The 22,142-nt window shown below is 35.7% G+C and overlaps 1 protein-coding gene across 3 annotated transcripts in view; it reads left to right on the plus strand.

Annotated features, from left to right (window-relative positions):
* Positions 1-22,142, plus strand: part of AKAP6 (A-kinase anchoring protein 6) — a 262,821-nt gene that overhangs the window by 18,739 nt on the left and 221,940 nt on the right. For 2 of the 3 annotated variants that reach the window (XM_087921878.1, XM_087921879.1), the window contains exon 2: positions 3,149-3,238. The exons of the other annotated variant lie outside the window; for it this stretch is intronic. The gene's annotated coding sequence lies outside the window, so the exon portion shown is untranslated. The remainder of the gene's footprint in view (positions 1-3,148; positions 3,239-22,142) is intronic. 3 annotated transcript variants of the gene reach the window in all.

Consider the following 22,142-nt stretch of genomic DNA (forward strand, 5'->3'; position numbering starts at 1 on the left):
GCTCTCTCATCGTGTAACCAAGGATAAGAGCCATACTGTTTGATACCATGTATTTTATTATTATGGACATTATTATTTATTATTCTTATTAGTAATATTTTTAACACTATTGTAAACAGTGATAATTTTGTCTATTGCTTGTCTGTGACCATAATAATGTTTTTATTTTTATTTTTATATTATTATTGTTGTTGCAAGCACAGGGTTATTCTTTATACATGTGAAGTATTCGTAAACAGCAAAAGTTCTTGATAACGTCCGTGAGAACATCACATTTTAAATCTTCAAAATGTTTTCTCCACAACATCCCCATTTTGCATATGAAGAAGTTGAGGCAAAACTGGTCCAAGAGGTCTTACTGCCAGAAGTGAAACCCTATCATTCCATGTGTAGTAATTGACCCAGCTGGCAATTATGTTTTTCTAATTACTGGCATTGGGAACAGCAGGTTCAAACCAAGCCATATGATATTCAGGAAAGACAGTTGACCAATCCTAGGGCAATATCATTGCAACTAAAGGACTACATCTGCTGTGGAATGGCTGGGAGGGATGCTTGGGAGAAACAGCTTGAAAACTGCCATCATGTTTCCCTATTCACCAGCTTCTATCATCTGAGATGACCATCGTATCCTACTTCACTGAAGATCCTATCTTCAGAAGCCTACATATGAAATTAACACAATCAGTTCAGTGATGCTGAATTTATCTTTGGTTGATTTTAGCCAGGTCAAAATTTTGTCCTACCAATGACTTTCCATTTTGCTTGGGTTTTCAGTAAATATTCCTGATTCTGTTTTGGGTTGTATAGTTTTTCAATTTTTATCTTTGACATTTTGCGGGGTCATAATTGTTTCCAGAGCATAGAAACTAGTGTCAGATTGGTCAAACAAATGTCATTCACTTGCATGACTCGTAATTCATGCCGAATGATGCATGAATAAAAACCATTTATGAGTTACACAGTGAAACAGAAGTATTTGGCAGCCTGCATTTTCATGCACAATTGCCCATTTTGGCTATAGTCAGCAAAATAGGGTGTAAGAAAAAAAATTGCATGATAAAATAAGGAAAGAAAATGACCTAAACTGAGATTTCAACCTGCTTACAACTCATTTTAAGTTGTGCGATGAAAATTAATTCAATTTGTTGAAACTTTTTTTTAAAAGTATGCTGTTTTATACTGTATCTTCCTTGCATTCTGCTTAATCATGTTCTTTGTCTCTCCCAGCCTCCTCTCTCAAGAAACAGGAGAAAAACAAAACAAAATGTGCAACATAGGAAAGGGTTAGTTGGTGGTTACAAAACCTTAGAGGCCTTTCCCCACTAAAACTTAGACCCCAAAAATATTCCACCTTTCACCTTTTAACTAATATGTCCCCAGGATATTTGCCTTTAATCTTATTCCCAGCCCAGGTGCTTTGCAAGTGGTCCTTGATTTATAACCGTAATTGGGATTGGAACTTCCACTGCTAAGTGATGCTGTTGCTAAGTGAGTCATCACATGACTGCATCCAGTTTTAGGATCTTTTTTGGCACAGTTGCTAAGCAAATCCAGCTTCCCTCCATTGACTTTGCTTGGTAGAAACTGGCTGGGATGGTCACAAATGACCATCCCAGAACACTGCAGCTTCATGAATTCATGCTGGTTACCAAGCACCTGACTCATGATCACATGGTTGCAGGGACACTGTGATTGTTGTAAGTGCAAGAGCTGGTTGCTAGTCACCTTTTTCGGTACTGCTGTAACTTTGAACTTAAAGTTACATTAATCTGTTCAACTAAAAATTAATTTAAGCTGAAATTTCAGCTCAATTGCTCAACTCTTCAGTTGCATTCAATTTAATTGGTAGTTTGGAAATGTGACAGAACCATTTAGACACAGCTGCAATTTAAGCATATGAGAACTTATGAGAAAGTAAAGTCTCCTTTGAGTTGTTAAGACTTAATTATTTCATATATATGTCTGTATTTGAGTTTTTGGCAGTAAAATCTGAGTGTCCTATTATCTTTTCCGAGATTTTTAAAAACTTATCTAACCTACAGCCCATGGATTCTCTGGACATCTCTGCTGCACTGTTAATGTATTGTTATGGGTGGTTCTTTCCCCCCTCCATTGTTCTTCAGAATCAATGGTTAAACTCGTCAACCCAAAAATATTCATTAATATGAAAGACTAAACTAAGATTAAAGACCAAACTAAGACTAGAAGACTAAAGACTAGATGACTAAAGACTAAAGACTAAACTAAGACTAAAGCCTTGATTAGACTTCTTTGTCACTGCATGTCAGGGATCATATGTACCTGTTGTTCGGAGATGATTTCATAGCTCTTGCATTTATATGTCTGCAAATGTTTCACTCCGGCTGGGGGGCACTCAAACAGCAAAGCATGGAACAGGAAGTTGGATAAACCAATTAACCTGTGAGACCACCCAGTTGGCATGCACAATGAGTAGTTGGGATTTAGGAGGGCTGCCTGTTTGCAGCCATCTGAAACCCATGCTTATCTATCAACTCCTTCGCAACATAGGCATGTGGGAAGTTGCAGGCAACTCTAAATCAAGTTTTAGTCTTTAGACAAAGGCTAAAATGTTTTTCAACATAAAACAATGGTGTGATCTTTATGTTACACAACTCTTGCAAAAATCTAATAGCTAGTCCTGGTTTGTAGAATCCTCATTTTTTTAAAACCATTAGCAGGAATGGGAGATGCGTTTGACTGAAAAGGGTTATGGTACATATTTTAAGAAACATTGTTCTGTCCAAGATAAAACTTATGCTATAGCGGTAACTGAAATCATAGTAGATCCATTATAAGCATTAAGCCTTGAGTGCTTTTTTGTCATTGGTTGTCAGCTGTTCTGCTATTCTTCATGTATCCACCATCAGCTTTAAAATTCACTGACGTATTAACTAAAATGCAGCTACTTAGTGCATTGGATTTCTGTGCTAAGTGGTCCTTCAGACAAGATTTATTGATTTCAGTGAACAACATCCTCCAAAGAGGATTTCATCTTAAGGAAGTTAGTACGGAACTATATTTTGTATAAACATGCAACATCTTCCTTTTCCCATAATGAATATTTTAAATATAAAAAGAAGAGGGACACAAAATTAGTGTATTAATATTATCTTGCATTAATCAGGAAACAGAATCTCTAGCCCTGAGAAATTCTTGAGCTGCAATTTTCAGCAGCCTTATTTCATCTGGTCAATGCTGAGGAACGCTGGGCATTGTAAGTAATTCAACAATTTAGTAATAATCTAGAAATGCACAACTTGGTCACCTTTAATTTTTTTTTAAAAAAAAACCCAGTTATGTTGCCTCCATAATCACAGGAAAAAGCAGTTGTGTTTTGATCAGTGGACATGAGGGATGGTGCCTATGCCGGAGAGCTGATGTGATGGATTACATCAAGGGTCTTCAAACTTGGCAAGTATAAAACTTGTGGCCTTCAACTCCCAGAATTCCTGAGCTAATATGATTGGAGGAGGAATTCTGGGAGTTGAAGTCCACAAGTCTTAAAGCTGTCAAATTTGAAAACCCCTGGATTACAGTTTCCTAGGTAGGAGGGAGGACATTGCAAGGGGGGGAGGCAAGACAAGAGACAGTACAGCCTGGAGCTGGATTGGAAAAGAGTTAGGATAGCCAGTCCCTAGAATCTCCCAGGTATATCCATTAGGGTGAGAGTAATTAAGGTTTAGTCTGGCAAGTTTCTGTCTATATGATGTGACAAAATAAAGAACTGAAATTTGACTGGATTGTTCTACATCGTTCTTGGCCTGGGCTTGACATCAATCTTGCCAGACTAAACTTTTACTGTGCTCACCCCCCAGAGGATATACTTTGGAAGATTTATAATATCCTGTTTGGCTTTAATTACTCAGGATAATTTTTCATTCAAATGCCAATTGAAAAGCTCACTTCTGACATGCAAACAAAAAGGCTCAAAGAAGTAATGGCATCTGAACTTGATTGTTTTGTTGTACACATTTCATTACCCAAACGAGGTATCATCATCAGAGCACTGATGATATCACCTAGTTTCTGTAATGAAATGTCTGCAAGCTCCAAGGAGCCCTTATTTCAACTCAGAGCTACAAATATTTTCCTTGATAAATAAGGGCGTCATTTTATCATTCTTCTATCTCAGGGATGTTAAATATCATTGAGGGCTGCATCACATTTGTGTTTGACTTCAGAGGGCTGGAATGGGTGTGGCTAGCTTGATGTCACTTGTGTCGGGTTGCCTGTGGTGGCCTGAGCACTCTGCCAGCAAAAATGGGCTGGCAAGCTCTGTTTTCACTGGCAAAAGGTTGCAGGAGGTCATTGCAGCTGAAAATGAAGTTCACCAGCCTGTTTTCACTGGCCCCATGGGCCAGTCCTTCACTGTTTCCAGGGTGGCCCTATGAGCCAGATCTAAGCAACCTACAAGCCGGATCTGGCCCCCGGGCCTTGTGTCTGACACCCCTGTTTTTTCTAAACACAATACATTTCATTTTGCTTTTTGAAGTCTAAACATCAGACTAACTTCTTTGTGGAATGGAATTAGGGCTAGGAAGTATATTATCTCTGCCTGGATATAGGAACTGTGGCATAGTGGTTAGAATGCAGTACTGCGGACTTACTCTGCCCACAATCTGGAGTTCGATTCTGACCAGCTCAAGGTTGACACAGCCTTCTATTCTTATGAGGTCAGGAAAATGAGGACCCAGGTTGTTGGGGGAAATATGCTGACATTGTAAACCATTCAGAGAGTTCTGTAAAGCAGTATGGAGTGGTACACAAGTCTAAGTATTATTGCTATTTATCCAATCCATGTTTTTAAGAGAAAACACCTAGGTATCATGTTGTGTACCTAATGAAGGACTCTGCCAGATTAAACTTTTCTGCCCAAAAGTAATACTAACTTGGAACAGATAATGTAATGTCTGATTAGTTGAATTTCCTACCACAAATGTTAGCCTCACTGATACTGATAACTCCTTGCATATACCCAATGTGGGCCTTCTGCTCAGATACTTACAGAGTCAGCTATGGCAATCTAAGGCCTACTCTATATTGCAGAACACAATATCCTCAGAAAGATCTCAATGATAACATAGACATTTTTTTTAGAATATAATAGAGTAGAGTAAAGTAGAGTAGAGTACAGTAGAGTAGAGCAGAGCAGAGTAGAGTAGAGTAGAATTCTTTATTGGTCAAGTGTGATTGGACACAAGGAATTTGTCTTCGGTGCAAAAGCTTTCAGTGCGCATAAAAGCTATAAGTGATAAATCATAATCATAGTCACCATAAAAATATATTCATCATAAATCATAAAATACAACACTTAGCGATAATCATAGGATACTAATTAAGCAATCAACATAAATCATACTAGGAAACTAAACAAAACAATATAAATCATAAAGATACAAGCAACAAAGTTATAGTCATAAGTAGAACAGGAGATAGGTAATAGGAAAGATGAGAAGAATAATAGTAATACTTACTAAATAGTTTGACAGTGTTATGATAATTAGTTGTTTAGCAGAATGACGGCATGGATGGAAAAACTGTCCTTGTGTCTAGTTGTTTTGGTGTGCAATGCCCTATAGTGTTGTTTTGAGGGTAGAAGTTGAAGCAATTTATGTCCAGGCTGTTGAGGGATCTGTAGATATTTTCACAACCCTCTTTTTGACTCATGCAGTATACAGATCTTCAATGGAAGGCAGGTTGGTAGCAACTGTTTTTTCTGCAGTTCTAATTATCTGTTGAAATCTGTGTCTGTCTTGTTTAGTTGCAGAGCCAAACCAGACAGCTATAGAGGTGCAGATTCAATCATTCTTCTATAGAACTGTATCAGCAACTCCTTGGGCAGTCTTTCTGAATTGGTGCAGAAACAACATTATTCATTATGCTTTTTTATGATGTTTTTTATGTTAGTCTTTTTTTTAATAAAATTTTTATTTTCAATAAACAAACATACACAAACAAAACACAAAACATAAAAACATAAAACTTCTTTTTGAAAAGCGGCTTAATCCTGGGTTACATCTTTTTGTACAGACATAAATTCGAATTCATGCTCACTTTATATACCATTTCATATCTTATTTATCATTCTACATTTTCTATATAGCTTCTCCCCTCTTTTCACTCTCTTAATTCTGTTTTATTTATTTCATCTCAATTTAAATCATTATGTTTATATCTTTTGTCTGTTCTGTTTCAATTATCTATTATCTTTTCTCATTAACACAAAATTTCTCCTGTAATCACTGATTGAAGTATGACGCCTTTATATCTTTCCCCTAAGTTTAACACTTAAAATAATATATAATTTTCATTCTGATTCTGCTTAGTACATTCTAAAGCTACGTACTATATTTTAAAATAAGAAAGAATAATAAGTTTATAATATAATTAAAACAATAATCCATAGCAAGTTAAACTCTATTGTTAAGTCTTAAGCATTTTACACATTCCTTTTAATATTTTATCCCATTTTATAATTATATAATATTCCAATTTTCTAACATTATTTCAAATACAAATACAACAATGCAGTCTTATGTACTTTTGCAAAATCTCTTTTTTGATTATATTTTTTACCCATTATCTCTGAATAAATCCTGTTTCTTTACATCTTGTTTCAAACCTTTGTAACTTCTCTTCCCCTTTCCCCTCCCTTTCTTCTCCAATCTAGCCTTTTTACCCCCTGTCTCTTGATTTCCACCCTCTTAATCTCCACCCTCTTTTGTATTCCTCTTTTCTGTTGCTTTCTGACATTATATAGATTTTTCACCTTATTTTTCCCTTTTTTGGTTGTTTTTTTAAGTCTTAAATTCTCCATTCTCTTTCCCTTTTCTTCCCCAGCTAGAGTTGCTTGTTCATTAAAGATGGCTTCTTCTTCATCCCAATCTTCTTGTTCTTATAGTTTCTGGTAGGTAGAAATCGCCATTTCTAAGAAATGGAAAACAGATCCAGAAGAGCCCTTTCCTTCTTGTTCCTCTTCTTTTAGCTTTTTAAATTCCATTTTCAGTTCATCAACAAGTAATGCCATTGTAAAAAATTTTTTAAACAACCCAAAAGGTTTTAATCTTTCAAATAATAATTTCCCAAAGTCACCAAGCAATCCAGATACACACAGACTGTTTCATTTGGCACTTTCTTCTTTTTATACTTTCTCTTCCTGGGGTTACAGTTCAGTTGCAAAGTTCCAATTAAAATATATCTTTTAGAAGTTTTGTTACAATTTAGCGCTTGTCTTATAAATTCCAAGCAGCCTCCTCCAGCAAAGTCTTAATATTAATTCTTTTCCTCTCCCTTCCCACTTATAGCAAAAAAAAAAGTTTTTTTCCCCCCATGTTCAGAAATCTTTGTCCCCTTGGCTTTAATTTTCCAATTTAATTACCTGCTGATGCCAAAAACGGGTTTTTCTGATTTCTCATTCATTTGCTATCACCGTAAGGAAGGAGAGTGAGAAAAAACAAACTTTCCCTTTTTACTTTCGTTCGCCGCTTTTTCCAAGTCTTCTTTGGGAACAATATATCTTTAATAAAATTTAAATTCCAGGGTATTTAAAAGTTACTTGTTATCCCGGTCAGCCAAAAACTTTCACTTCTCAGCTTCCTCCTGTGCATTCTTATCCAGATGAAAGCTTCTTTGTGGTGGCCATTGCTGACTGCCACTCCACCGCTTTTGGAAAAGGGAGTTAAGCCAGCTGAGGAGGGGGGTTGCGATTCCCCCGGACCGCTGCCGGATCTCCCCTGTCTTCAGTTACCTCTACGGGGTAACTATAGCCCCCAAATCCGGCTGGATTGGGGGCACTCCAGCGGCGAGCGCAGCAGAAACCGCGCACAATCGCGGATTCCTGCCATCGCCGAAGCCTTGCAAACCAGAAGTTCTGGTGTACATTTTAAGTCTTGAAATATTGTAGAACCTAAAAGGTCTCTACTCTTGATACTATGTTGTCTAGTATTGTAAGAGGTGGTAGTATAGGAGAGTTTCTCCTAAAATTTACCATCATTTCTATGGTTTTGAGTGTGTTTAGTTCAAGATTGTTCCAGTCGCACCACAAAGCTAATTGTTCAACCTCCCATCTGTATCCAGATTAGTTTTGTAATTACTAATCAGTTAGAATTTTGCAGACTTAGAAGAGACATTTAAAACTACAGGGTGTATTATACATCATTTTTTTTCTGTTTATCTTACTGTTCTTACTTTCTAAACTGTAAGCCATCCAGAGTCACTTAGAGTCCAGTACCTTTTAATTTTTAAAAACCTAAACAAATTAATGGCCAAATTTGGGGAATCTTGACTTTATATTTACAATGTATCTAATAGTGAAATAATAAAAAATAGTTTACTGTAATAACTTACTGAATTAGGTATAGTATTTTAGTTTCTATTTTCCTTTATTTGTTCTTCTCCAGTTCCATTGGCTTTTTTGATGGCCAATGACCAATTCAATATATAGTTTTATAACTAAAATTAGACATCCATATAAATGACAAAAAGAGTTTCTATGAAACGACCATAAATAAATAGCAAAATGATCAGGAAAAGTGTTAGTTGTAACTTTATACAGTTCAGTGTTTCAAAAAAAATTAAATATTAGAATATTTAATTTTCCTGACAAACAACACAATTCATGACAGAGATTAAATTATATCTGTAATCAACTTCTGAACATCAAATTCAGATTGACTAAAAACATAAAAGAGCCAATAATGGTTAACAGCAAAGTGTTTGAAATCAGGAGACTTTGAATTCTAGTCCTGTCCATGTAGTCTCCAAGAATCAAAGCTGACTTGAAGGCACAAAAGCATAAGAATGCTTAGAGTATCATACAGATGCAATTTCCTTTGTTAAATCAGGAAACACTGACATTTGTAGGCACAAACATCACAGTTTAGCCGTTTAAGAGACTTATTTAACAAAGCTGCTATCACAGGTCTTCCTTTTTGATAGTCATTATCACATCAGCAATGCAAGTTTTTATTTTTATTTTTCTCAATTCCAGATTAGATTTTCTCTCTTAATCACAGGCTTGATACTCTCCATGTCTTGGGAAACAGGTTTGTAATGACATTCACGGGCACCAGAAGGCTGCTGGTTGCACCATAAAATGGTCCCCTAAATTAAATAAATGATTGGAGATTCCACCAGTCTATCAAATCTTGCAAGAATGTTGGCATGTTCATGTGAAATACTACAAGATTAGATGACCTTAGAAGACCTCTACAATTTTTGGACTTCCGGCTTGTGGTGCTTCGGTGCAGGCAGGAATCCGTGACTGTGCACGGTCTCTGCCTGTGTTCACTGCCTGAGTGCCCCGAGCCATTTGGCTTCGGGGCTAAGCCACCTTTGTAGAAGGTGGTGAAGACTGGGGGGTTCTGGCAGGGACGAGAGACATCGCATCTCTCTTCCCTAGCCAGCTAAATCTCCCTCTCCGATGGCAGCTGAGTGGCGGTCTCTAATGGCTGCCACATAGAAGAGCTCAGCCGGAAAAAGAAAGTGCTGGAGGAGCTTGTGAAGAAGTGAAAGTGATTTTGCTGACTGGGACAAAGGAACAGTGAAAGTATCCTGGTATTTAACACCTACTAAAGACACATTGTTCCCAGACTGAGTAAGCAGTGAATGGATATTAAAGGGAAAACTTTTTTTCTTTTCACTCTCCTTCCAAATGGAACAGCTTTGAGAGAAATCAGAAAACCCGCATTGGAGGTATGCTAAATGTTAAAGACTATGCTAATGCCAAAGGGATATGGATTTCTAAATATTTAAAGAAAATTTTTTCTTTTGCTGTGAGTGGGAAGGGAGAGGAAAAAAATTGAAGTAGAAGTTGAAAATAAGGAGCAGACTGCCTAGAATTTTAAAGAGCCATTTGAACATTAATAAGACTTCAAAAAGACATATTTTAATTGGAATTTTGTGATTTAATAGCAACCCCAGAAAAAGAAATGGAAGAAGAGAAAAAGTGCTAAATGAAATAGTCTATCTGGATTGTTTGGTGACTTTGCATCTTTTGGGAAATTTTTTTTCTTTGTTTAAAAACACTCGGGTGGTTGTTTTGGGAAAATTTTTTCCTCTTTATAATGGCATCACCCTTGGATGAATCTAAAACTGAATATCTAAAATATAAAAAGGAAGAACAAGACTGGAAAGATACTTTGGATATTCTTTTTCAATCTCTAGAAATGGCGGTGCATTCCTATGGAGAATTGATTGCGCAGCAGGATAATTGGGACAAAGAAGAAACTATTTTTGATGAACATGTGATTCTATTGGGGAGAAGAAGGAAGAGGAAAAGGAAAAAGGGATTTTAAAACCTAAAAAAACAACCAAAAACATAAAAATGAGTTGAAAGGTGGATATAAGGTTAGAAAACAACAGGAAGGGGAAAGCAGAAGAAGAAAAGGGAGGTGGAGAGACAAAGGGGTAAAAAGGGTAAGGAAAAGAATAAGCAAGGGAGAAAGGAAGGGGTGAGAAGTCTCAACGATGGGAAGCAACATTTAAAGAAACAAAATTTATTTAGAGACAATGGGTAAATTTAATTGAAAAAGGGATTCTGTAAGGTACATAAGATTGTGTTATTATAGGCATTTTTAGAAAAAATGTTTAAGATATAAATAAGTATTAATAGGTATGATTAAAATGGTTTTGACAGGGGTACTAGCTATATTATATATTTATAAATTTGTTTCTTTGTTATTGTCGTACTTTCTTTTTTCTTTTTCTCTTTATATAATATATTATGTGACTTTAGGATGTGCTAAACAGAATCCCAATACAAGTTATGTGTGATATTAAGTATTATTAGGTTAGGGGAAAGAGTTAAAGGCGTCATACTCCAATTAGTGTACAGGAGAGGTTTTGTTTAAAGAGAAAAAATGAATGGATAGTTGAGAACAGACAAAGAATGATAAGTATTATGACTTGAACTGAGATAAGTAGAATAAAACTAAGAGAGTTAAAAAAAGGAAGAAGCTATACAGAAAATGGAAAACGGTAATAAGATATGGAATGATATATAAAAGGAACATGATTTTTGAAGGGGCGTCTGTACGATGAGTTTTAACCCGGGATCAAGCAACTTTCAGAAAAGATGTTTTAGGTTTTTATGTTTTAAGTCTTTTTTTTTTTGTATTGGAAACGAATAATGAAAATGTATAAGATAGATGGATATAAAAAATGTATACAATCTAAAGCTAAAGAGATATAATTTGAATAAATAGAAGGAAAGGAAGTAATAAAGAGAAGTTCGGGATAAGATATGAAGATGAATAGATCAGGTAAATATATATATTAAATTGTGTTTGTTTAGAAATGTGATAACTTGGAATAATTCTGTCTTTAAATAAGATGTTGTATTGTTTTTTTCAGAAAAAAAAATTCTTATGTCATTATATTTTATGTTTTGTTTGTCTGTGTATTGTTTTGGAAAATCAATAAAATTTGTTAAAAAAAAAAAGACCTCTACAATTTTTATAATCATTGATAGTGTGTAGGATTTAGAAATATTGCTTTATCTAAGGGATCTTCTTCATGAGTGAATTAAAATAGCATTCACCAGTCCTTAAACTGACAGAAAACTGGCATATAATTTACTTTTCCTGCCATATCATGATGTTGGCAAATGGTGTTGTCTTTACTTGCAGTAAAAGGAATATATTAAAAACATATATTGATGGATTCCCAACTTTGTTTCCCTTCTCTCCCACTAAAAGACAAACATCTGGTGAGAAAAATAATAATCACTCACTTTTTCTTAACATTGGATGGGGTAGGGCTAGGAGAATAGATATATTTTGACGGACGTCTAGAACCTGTCTATCCACCTGTCAAGTGTCTATCCACCTGTCAAAACTTGCCCTGGTTTGATGCAAATATTTTGTGTGGAATGCAATTCTGGAAGAGGTCTAAACCTGTGCCAGAAAGAAGCCTGATGATCCAAGGACAGTAGCTCACAGGGTCTCTCTGAACATAGCATCAATTAAATTGTCACTGAAGCATGTCAGATTGCACTCTGGTCAGTCTGCTAGCTGGATGGGGAAATTTACTACTTTAATACTGGAACATTAGAGAATGATTGGTGGAACAAGATGTAGGTTTCATGAAGACATGGTATGGATTATTGTGGCTAGGTACCAGTGGGGAAAAGACCCTAGTCTACAGCTGTTGTAAAAAAAAAAAATCTAAATTCTAAAGGAGTACACATTTTTAGCAGCAGGTATGGGGGGTGGGGGCTGCACTAAATCTTTTTTTAGGAGTTCAGAATGGGATGGGATGGGTGGAGCAGTATCAGGTACCTATATGGAGCTATGATTTTCTTGTTCTCGTGGGTTTGAGAGGCAAATGGGGGTTTGTTCTTTTAAAAAAAAAAGTAATTACATAGCACTGCCTGCGTGTTTCCTGACTCAGTATGATGGAAGATTGAGTTACCTAATTTTGGTAGAACATGAACATGAAGCAAATTAAGTTACCATTCCCCCTCCCTTGGACTTGATAAATAATTTTATTTTAGTATGTTGCTACATTTTTTTTTTACTTCTGAAGATAGGGTTAGGGTTAAAGGATTATTGGGAAAAGTTATTGATTTTTAATGAGAATATATCTTTAGATGTATTATATTTTGAATTGTCTCTTCTCCCTAAGCAAAACCATTTTATCAGCAAACAAAAGAAAACAAAAGAAAATCCAGTAAACCCAGAGCATCCATTAATTTATTCAGCCAGCCAGCATTTTGTCCCCTTGTTTTCAGTTTTGTATTTTCTTTGTCTTACTGCAAGGAAAAATTATTCCAGGTAATAGAGGGAGCAAAAATAAAAGTGTATTTTCACAGAATTTGAAGTTGTGGTTGCTCTATCACTGGAGCTTTTCAAGAAATTGGACAGCCATAGAATAGGGTCTCTTGCTTGTACAGGGGGGTTGGACTAGAAGACCTTCAAGGTATCTTCCAACCTATTATTCTTTGTTCTATAAATCTTTAGATCAAATTGACTGATGCCTTGTATACAGGTAGTTAGAGATTGATGTGAAAACTGGATACCAGAAATCTAATAGCACATTCAAGTGTCTTCTGCTTGACAGGAGATACAAAACAAAAATAAGCAGAGGTTTATGCTAAAATTCCTCTTGTGGCACTATTTTTCCAACCTTACTTGAAATGCTAAACTAGTAAAGCAATTAACTGTAATTTCAAACTCATGAATGTAATAATGCATAGTACCTTCAGACAAAGGTATTGACATAGTCTAGGAAGATACTGTATGTGATGTTTTGTCTGTCATGCAAATAATGTTAATTGTAGCCTTTAGATATGTTTGAATATGTACTTGGTGTTATTTGTATAACGATATCATGACACACATTCTGTCATTTTGACATAATTATGGCTTCTAACAAATGCCTATGACTTTAGAGAATGAACTAGACCTTGTCACTTCTAGGTTCAAAAACAAACGAGGTTAAATCCATCACCTTCCTACTAATTTTAGCTCTTCTCATCTTTGGCAATGCGGATAAAGATGGATAGCTGGGAGTTGTAGTTCAGCAACTTTAGGAGAGGCACAAGTTTCCCATCTCCAGATTAAGAGCTTGTGGTTTCTACATGATTTGGCAGCACAATTCTAATTCTAGCCCAGAATGATCTGGAGAGTACCAGGCAGGGAAGTACTTTCAGAATAGAATTTTTTTTATTAATGCATAAAGATATAGAAAGTTTATGTATGTTTTGCACTATGATTCAGAAATCTAGAATGAATGTTAAATTCAAACTTTCATATGTTCTTTTTAACTATACTTGACTCTGGAACAGGACTCTGGAACCTGACATGAAGGATTGATGATCTGAACTTGGTCCTTATATTGAAATATTTGTTAAATGCCATTTGTGTTAGTTGTTTATTTCTACACCATCTATTTTTCCCATAATCTAACTTCCATGCTGGTTTAGTTTAGGATCTACTAAAATGAATACAGAAGATACTCAGTTACCATTTACTTAAAAAAAGAAGCATCAAAAGAATAAATTTCTAGTGTTAGAAGATGAGCTTTGCAAGTATTCCTACATCTCATCAGGAAGGAACAATTGATTTCCCTGCCTTCTTGCTTTCCTAAATGGCACAACTATCTACTTATTTTGCTACACTCTGCTATTGAAATAGTTGAAAAAAATGTAGCAGAGTTTACAGAGCAGGGCAGAACTAGACCCAATGGACTTAAATAATTGTTGGTAGAATTATAAAATAAACCTTTAAGAGTCAGAGTTATCTGATCTTAGAATCAGTTACCAACATAAGTTCTCTACCGCTAAAGGTTTGTGACTAGAAAGTATGATGCCTTCTTTTATAAATTGCCTGGGTATTGATTTCCAGAAGGAAAAATTTGGCTGGATGGTTTACAACCCTTCCCTTATGAGCAAATAAACCTTTAGGGCAAATCTTTTGAAAGAGACCAAGGGATACAAAGCACATCTGTTTGAATCATTAAAATATTTATAGCTTTCTCCAAACTTTTATTGCTGTTTCAGAGGCTTCTCCCAACTATCTCCACATAAATGATTTGTCAGAGCATAGTGCTGGGCATGCACACTCATAAAGAGACAACTGGGAACATCTTCTAAAGCAGCCACATTGACCTAGAAATTGATGTGACTGCTTTATTGATTGAAAAAGAGGTGCTTTTTAAATGTTTTACATAGCCTTATAAACTGTTGTTGGTATTAAGGGTTCAACAATCTGTGGCCCTCTAAATATTGGGCTGTACTGTTCACAAGGCCCTCTCACTACTCTGCTTGATGAAAAATGTTGAACACTATCTGAGGGCAGCAAATTTTGCCATGCTGATTCTACCAGGTCTTCTTTTCTGTTTCAAAGCCAGAGCATCCATTTTCTTCTTGCATTGGAAAGCAAGGAGAAGGGAATCCAAGCAGAAAGTTTGTTGTTCATTCCTGGTATGCACTTATATGACTGGATTAGTGTTATTAAAACTCTATTAATACCTTTGCAGTGTTTGGTAACAGAAATGTTTAGCATTACCAATTATACATAAAATTCATATTTTTATTTGTTTTTTTAATTATACAAAACAAATATAATCCAATTGTGCTTCCTTGAAGAAATCAAGATACATTTCCTATGTGTAACCTTAGAGGATAAATTTTCTAGCTATCTGTTGCATGCATAAATAAAACCTGAAGTTGATATAGGAAGCATATTGTGTTCAGAGATGTAAAGCAGTGGTGAATAGCTTTTGGTGACCCAAGGCTACATGCAACTTTTGTCTGAGTGGGTGGACCAAATGATAAGTAATTACTATAAAATCAGGAGTTTTCCCCATGGAATATTTGCAGATTAGTTTTGGATTTTTATAACGGGCACTTCTAGCAAAGCAAATTTCAGAACTCCCTATTACAACAGCACAAGGAATTGTAACCTTATGATGTTATTTTCTAGTAAAGGAACTTGGGAGGGGCATTTGGCTGAATTCCTAAACAAATCTCAATGCCTTGAAGTTAATTAGGCAAGAAAGATATTTCTGGAGGCTTTGTCTTAAAGACTTCCCTAAAACAGAACTATTTGGAAGGTGAGAAATTTCCAGACCTCTAGAAGAAAGGATTGTGTGTGGAAATCTTGAACCAATATGCAATTACTTAGATTGGATTAGAGTTTTTATTTCATTTTGTATATTCAAAGCTGTGCTTGATTACTTTTTCATCAGCCCCTTTTAGAAAAGCTTACCGGTAGTATTATTGTTTCTAACACTTACTCCTTGTCCTTTCTTTTCTAAGCCCAGCATCCATCCACACTTTTCTTTGCTGATCGGCATTTTCTAATAAAGTAAGCACTGTATTAAAATAATTAAATATAGGTTTGGTGCTAGTTTGTGTTTTGAAAACTGACATCTGATGATATACCTCAGACAACTTCAACAAACTGACTATCAGTTGCTGACATTAAATGACTTTTCCCCCTTCTTTTTAATAGTGGTAGTAATAGCTACTATTGAGCAGTGTGGGGGAGACACAGATGAGTGAAATCCCATACAGTGTTTGGTTTATTTTTTAAAAAATAAACTATCTTAAGTATTAATATAGTGTCATTGTGTTAACTATATTAAGTATATTATATTACTGTTATTGTTAAATGTACTGTTTCATTTCAAGTTTTGGCCCAGAAACCAACCATTTAAAACCAGTTGTTCTGCACATGGAATATTTGTTATACATCTAGTTAAAAGTTGCCCACATTCCTCTGTAGCATCTTTTGAGGATCACAGAGAGCAGAATTTTAATAAAAATAGAAAGGGTGGTACATTCACAAAAGGTTGCCACTCACTTCTCTTCTTATCATGCCCCTTTTTCTTTTTTGCAACAAGTGTTGAAAACATGGAAGAAGTGGTAACAATTCATTTTGGAATGGGTGTGAAGGAATGTTTATTACTCTAGGAAATATGACAGTTCAGTTCATTATCTGAATTCTATTTAGTTCAGTTGGAGGCAAAGCCCTTCCTGACTATGGTCAGATGATGGTAGAAGTGAAGTTGAGGGAAGGTCAATTTTCAATTACTTTCTGAAGGAAGAGCGAAGAAGTGAAGAAGAGTGAACACAAAGAGTGAAAGCACTCTTAGGGAGAAAATGCGTATTGTAAACTGTTGCACTGTCTGACATATAATTTTATGCATCTATTTAAAAATTAAAGAAGATAATGAAGAAAACACAACATTATAAGGAACAACACATGCTTAAGGGAAAGAAATAATAATTGGAGGACATGGGTGCATTATCAATTGATTTATCTCTTTTCCTCTGAGCCATTTTCCAAGCATTCGTTTTTTTAAATAAATGGAGAAGCTGCAAGAGAGGGGGATGAAGAACCCCTCCCCACAAATCTTCCTTCTGAGAGACAGACATATTTTCTTACTAAAATAACTTTTTAAAAAGTACATTTCATCTAGCTTCTCTTCTTTGTTTTGTTGCTTCACAAGTTGGGAGCTAATATAGCCTTTGTTTTATTATGACACAAGTTGGGAGCTAATATAGCCTTTGTTTTATTATGACACAAGTTGGGAGCTAATATAGCCTTTGTTTTATTATGACAGATTTCTCCCAACTATAGCACTTTCTATCTGTTTAAGGGATATAAGACCCAGCTCAGATTTATTCCTTTTCAATCTTTTTTAGCTATGTTTTCTGGCACTGCAGAATCACTGACAAAGTCCTCTGTCATCTGTAGTGCTGCCTTGCCTGTCTTTCACTCAGAAAAGCAAAAATGTAATGTATGCCTGGAATTTAAAAAAAAGTTGAAGAAACCAATAGGCTGGCCATATAACTCAACTTCTTGACAATCAGCAAACACACTGGGGCTATGTGGAAAGAACATTACACTAACACGCATAATTGAAACATATTTGGAATTAAAACATATGAAGAACGGCGGCAGGAATTGAGTATGGCTAGTCTAGAGAAAGGAAGGACTAGGGATGATAGGTAGCAGCGTTCCAGTATTTGAGAAGCTGCCAGAAAGAAGTGGGGGGGGGGGGTGTCAACTTATTTTCCAATGCAACAGAAGAAAAGACAAGACAAGAAACGATGGATGGAAACCGATCAAGGAGAGATGCAACCTGAAATAAAAAAGAAAGTTCCTAACAGTGAGAACAATTAACCAATGGAACAGCTTGCCTTCAGAAGTCATGGGTGCTTCATCGCTGGAGGCTTTTAAGAAGAGGCTGAAATGGTATAGGATCTCCTGCTTGATAGAGGGTGTAATTAGAAGATCTCCAAGGTCCCTTCCAGCTCTATTCTGATCTGAAACTGTTAGTCAATGCAGATTATTCCATTGTTCACTCACTTAAGACAACCTGTTTTCCACACCAAACATCTAATGGTTGTATTTTAGCTATTAAGAGGATGGATCTGTTCCTTACTGTGATACTGACACACTGATAAAATGTGCCATTTTGTATCTTAACACAACATCTACTCTTGTATACTTGCTCTATGACATTGTATTCTTGTGTATAAGGTACAGCTTGAAGCATTATTTTGTAGAACAAGCTTTGCTACTCTCCCTATGGATGTCTATGGAAAGCCTATGTGTTCAGATTTCCATGGGAACTGCAGCTATGCATGATTGTTATTTGTGCACATGCAGATGTGCATGAAAGTTCCCTATGAACTTTTCCTACTTAGATACCTCTGTTCAAGTTGAGGCTTTTTGGAGAAGGGCATGATGTTTCATGGAAGGCTTCATTTCCAACCCTTTTCTGTCTAAATAGTGTGTTTCAAGCGACTCCTTTCTATTATAATAAACCATAGTTTATTCTGTATATTACATTATATATTCAACTAGTTCTATACCCATGCTTCGTTATTAAACTATGTGATTGGGCTTAGTTTTGGGGGAGGAAAATAAGGGGTGGAAATCTGCCTCTGCCTACCAGCATCCATCGGTATTCACCTGGCTGGTGTCCTGTCATTGTGTGAGAGAGTTGAGGACTCTTTGGAAACTGAAACAGTATTTGCTGTGTGAGCAAGAAGGAGACAGCAATGAGCCTGGCTGTGGCTTAGCTCAACTTCTGTACTAAAGTGCTATGAAACTAAAACTGAAATTGAAACTCCTCTCCTCTGCTTGTCTTTTGCATTTGGAACAGATTTCTTTTCAGGTGGGGAGAGAAAGTAGAACTCCTTAGCATCAAAGCATATTAATAATAATATATGAAATACTAGTGCTCTGATGGTCATTTCAAAAAATCCTTTCTTAGTGAGCACCTAGAAGCCAAGAGGAACATACGTGCCGAATTTCAAGTTTGTAAGCTTTACAGTTCTGGAGATTTTGTGATGATGCGTGAGTGCTATTTCGCTTTTATATATACTGTATATAGATATAACTTACAATTCTCTTTTTTAGTATTCAATTATCCAGTTTAGCTACTTTTAACTTTTGGAAAGGAAAGTTTTAGATTTTGTTGTGTGATGAATCAGTGAGGGAGTGATAAGAACAAAACAAAAATAGTTTTCTCTGGCCTTGGCCATTACAGGATGCTATTTAAAATTAATTAAATGAGCATGTTTAATGGACTGCTTTTTAAGTGTTTGTTGTTAAAAGCTTTGTACTAAATAAAATGAAATAATTTTCATGTCTGGTAGAGGGATGCATTGCACTAGGTTAGATTTGCAAAAAAAAATATGGGAAAGCACATGACATTTTCTCTTTTGGTACACATTGTAGAGGAGACCCTTGTTAGTCTATAGTGGCAAAAAGCAAACCCTGGAATCTTTTCTGATTTACAAATTTTATTAAAAGACATAATTTTTCATGAGCTGCCTCTCACTTCATCTGATGCACAGAAGTTAAACTGAAGATGTAGGATTGAAATTTGGGTGGAGGGGGAAAAGAAGATAGATTGGTTATATAGATGCAAGTTACATGTGGCATAAATTACAAGTATTTTATCAATTAACAATTGCAATATGTTTAAAACCTATTATGTTTGTTGAGACCTTCTGAAATTGCCTAAAACCTTTAATATATGGAAGATCAACAATTTTCTGCTTGATGGTGCCATTAATGTCCTGTTTTTCTAAAAATAGTCACTTTGAAGTCAGCTGCGGATTGGCCTGGGAGGTTAAAAGCTCTGTTATTAAGTTGGCTTTGTTTCAAGTCCTGAGGTCAAATTTGTATCCAATGTTTTTGTGCAAACTTTATTCAATTTATCCTACGTATCCAGAGAGGCAAATGCTACCAAATGATGACATATATTGTATTGGAAAATCTAACCTTGTGTGTGATTGTTAGGCCCCTGATGGTCCTGTTAGTGTAGATGTGGAGGCAAGGCATACATCTTTGTACAGGATCTGGTTCTGATGTTGGCTTGACTGTCCTATGCTTGTTGCTTGTGAGAATCTGCTTCAGGTTGTCTGTACCTGATAAAGAGCATTGTCATTTTCCAGTAAGGGCTATAATTTGTTAATAAGTCATTTAGCAATAGCAATAGTACTTATATACCGCTTTATAGTGCTTTACAGCTCTCTCTAAGCAGTTTACAGAGTCAGCCTATTGCCCGAAACAATCTGGGTCCTCATTTTACCCACTTCAGAAGGATGGAAGGCTGAGTCAACCTTGAGCCTGGTGGGATTCAATCTGCCAAATTGCAGGCAGTTGGCTGTCAGCAGAAGTAGTTTGCAGTACTGTACTCTAACCACTGCGCTACCGAGGCTCTTGAGAGCTTTGAGTTGTGTGCTGTAGCTGTTATTCTGTTTCTGTGGGATGTCTTAATAGGTCCTCCTTGGGAATTGATCTAGCTCAATTGATTTGTCTATTGATCTCAATTGGTAGATAATTCAGTTCTATTGAAGGCATGGAATATACCTATAAAATGTTTTTATTTTATTTTATGCATACAGTTGTACCTTGGTACTCAGTTGCTTCGAAACTCATCAGATTTGGTGCTCAATGCATTTGTTATGAACATTTTGTCCCAGTACTCATCATTGGTTTGGTACTCAATGCACAAGGTGGAACTTGTTGGTATTGGCTGCCTTGTGACTCAGCACATAATTTCTTAAGGGGAAAATTTTGTTTGGTACTCATCATTTTTGGACCTCACCACGTTTCCTGGAACCAATTAATGATGGGAACCGAGGTTTCACTGAATTATGAAATAAGATGGAGAAATCCCACCAATTTATAAGAATCAGTATTTTTTTTCTTTTATGTTTGTCTTTCTGTGTGGCTTTCAAAGCTGCTCTATATAAATATCAATATGCTTCATCCGTACAGGCCTTTAGGTGACACAGAAAACCCACACCACCACCTTATAAAGTTTTCATTTCACTTTTCTTACTGTAATGGGGTGATAATTTGCCCTATTCGTGCTCATTGGTGTTATTGTGAAAATGTCCAGAGTTCAACAATACTTCAAATATATGATATATAGATACATTTTAAGATTGCCTTTTAGCAAATGCTGAATCCAATCAACAAACTTCTAATTTAGAGCAAGAAGCTTTTTAGCTAAGCAGTGTGGATCGTTCAATCCATTTAGCGGCTAGAGATAATAATGCATTAGGTAGATTGCAGAAAGGACTGAATACACCTGTTGAACAGTTACTTGCTTTGTATTTAATATTGTATACAGCAGCTAGGACTGTATCTCAGTGAACATTTGTTAGCTTTGTTGGAAAAAACTCCCCCCTTTTAGAAAGTCTTTGGTGATGTTTTAATTATTTATCTGACTTGCTCTCTGCAAGACCTTGATTCTTTCCAAAAATAGTTCACAAGTCAGCTATCTCTCTAGCATGTTTTTAATTGGTTGATGCAGAGATCATGTTAGTTGTCTTGCTTTGACAAGCAGAATTCTTGCGGATACAAAGAGAGAAAAATAAGGAGGTTTTCCTAGCTTAGGTTGAAGAATAACCATAAATCTAGAAGGGTACAGCGGCCTCTGTTTTTCCTTTTGTAGTTAGGTGACAGTCAAATGGGTTTTGATTCTGCTAAGCAGCTTCATAATAAATTAGGCATAATAATAATAATCATAGCCATTATAGTAATTTCTTATGCAAAATAATCATAATAATTTCTCCACATAACATGTCTGAATACACCTGTTGAACAGTTACTTGCTTTTTATTTAATATTGTGTACAGCAGCTAGAACTGTATCTCAGTGAACATTTTTAAAAATATGCTGTTAGGAAAATATTTACTTTGCCTGATAAATAAGCAGTGATATTGGGGAGTTGCAGGCACATGTGAGATTGTGGGGAGCAATGTTCACCCCCATTTTTCTTTCATTATAAGAATAAATGTTGTCTGATCTGCATAATTGAGTTCAGGGCAGATTACTTACAAGGTGCAGGTATGCTTTAATTTAGTTTTCTTTCTGTCCTCCCTGCTTTTGTGCTTCTTTATTTAATTATTGCCTATTTTATCAACTCCTGGCATTTGGGAAGCAGAACAAATAATAATGGGAGTATCTTCTCAAACCCAAGTATCAAAACTGATTATACAATAAAATAGTTATAAGAAATTACTTGTCATTGTAATTGTATATACACATTTTGTGTCTGTCAATTATTTGCAGTGTAAAATATTGGTAGCGAAAGCAAACAAGATTTTTTTCTCCAGTTTAATAATAATCAGTATATTC

This window comes from Pseudonaja textilis, chromosome 1, assembly GCF_049901715.1.
Source record: "Pseudonaja textilis isolate UNSWEBS1 chromosome 1, rPseTex1.2, whole genome shotgun sequence".
Lineage (NCBI taxonomy): Eukaryota > Metazoa > Chordata > Lepidosauria > Squamata > Elapidae > Pseudonaja > Pseudonaja textilis.